Source organism: Sinocyclocheilus rhinocerous, unplaced genomic scaffold (genome assembly GCF_001515625.1).
Source record: "Sinocyclocheilus rhinocerous isolate Xijiao unplaced genomic scaffold, SAMN03320098_v1.1 scaffold381, whole genome shotgun sequence".
Classification (NCBI taxonomy): Eukaryota; Metazoa; Chordata; class Actinopteri; order Cypriniformes; family Cyprinidae; genus Sinocyclocheilus; species Sinocyclocheilus rhinocerous.
This window is the reverse complement of record NW_015640044.1, coordinates 83,018-83,828: the sequence shown is the minus strand read 5'-3', so window position 1 is coordinate 83,828 and position 811 is coordinate 83,018. Positions and strand designations below refer to the sequence as shown.

Here is an 811-nt window from a genome sequence, read left to right as displayed (position 1 = left end):
AACGAAGATTAACATGGAGATTGGCTGAAACTGTGTGTGCTATGTCCCCTTTAAAATGTAATTTATTCCTGTGATGGCAAAGCTGCATTTTCAGCAGCCATTACATTAGTCTTCAGTGTCACATGATCCTTCAGAAATCTTTCTAATGTGCTGATTTGGTGTTCAAGAAATATTTCTTCTTCTTATTATTATTATTACTGAAAACAGTTGTGTTGATTAATGTTTTTGTGGAAGCTGTAATACATTTTTGGGGGATTATGATGAATAGAAAGTTCAAAGAGAAGCATTTATTTGAAATATAAATTTTTGTAACATTATAAAAAAAACAAGAACCGTTTTCATTTTTATTCATTCTTAGGCTAAGTTCACACTACATGACTTTCATAGGTCTCTGCAGGAAAGTAATGGGAGTTACCAGATCAGGGCGCTTTTAGAACATGTTTCCTGATTGGCTGATGTCATAGTGACGGTAGGTTTAGGGGTGGGGTTAGGTAAGTGGGATCATTTTGATTGCATGATTGAGAAACACCCTGCAGTTTGAAAACACCCACAAATTTAGAAACGCCCACTTTTGCTCTGCAGAGACCTCAATCTTGGCCGACCGGTCCAGATATTTAGCATGCTAGATATTTGTTTGCCGTCGGAGAGGTGTCGGCGACGCGTCAGCGAGCCTCTTTGATGCGTCGTTGAGTAGTTCACACATAAAGATTGCCGAGCGCCAATCACCCGCTGATTTTCCCCCGATCACAGCCCGACCTCTCGGCAAGCTCGTTAACTTGCAAATCGGGCTTAAAATCCTGTAGTGTGAACT

General features: G+C 40.2%; 2 protein-coding genes across 4 annotated transcripts in view; one reads left to right on the top strand and one right to left on the bottom strand.

Annotated features, from left to right (window-relative positions):
• The window catches only part of LOC107752360 (CCR4-NOT transcription complex subunit 6-like), a 13,395-nt gene that overhangs the window by 4,911 nt on the left and 7,673 nt on the right, over positions 1–811 (top strand). The window lies entirely within an intron of this gene.
• LOC107752362 (39S ribosomal protein L1, mitochondrial-like) overlaps positions 1–811 on the bottom strand; it is a 17,603-nt gene that overhangs the window by 12,804 nt on the left and 3,988 nt on the right. The gene's annotated exons all lie outside the window — the stretch shown is intronic.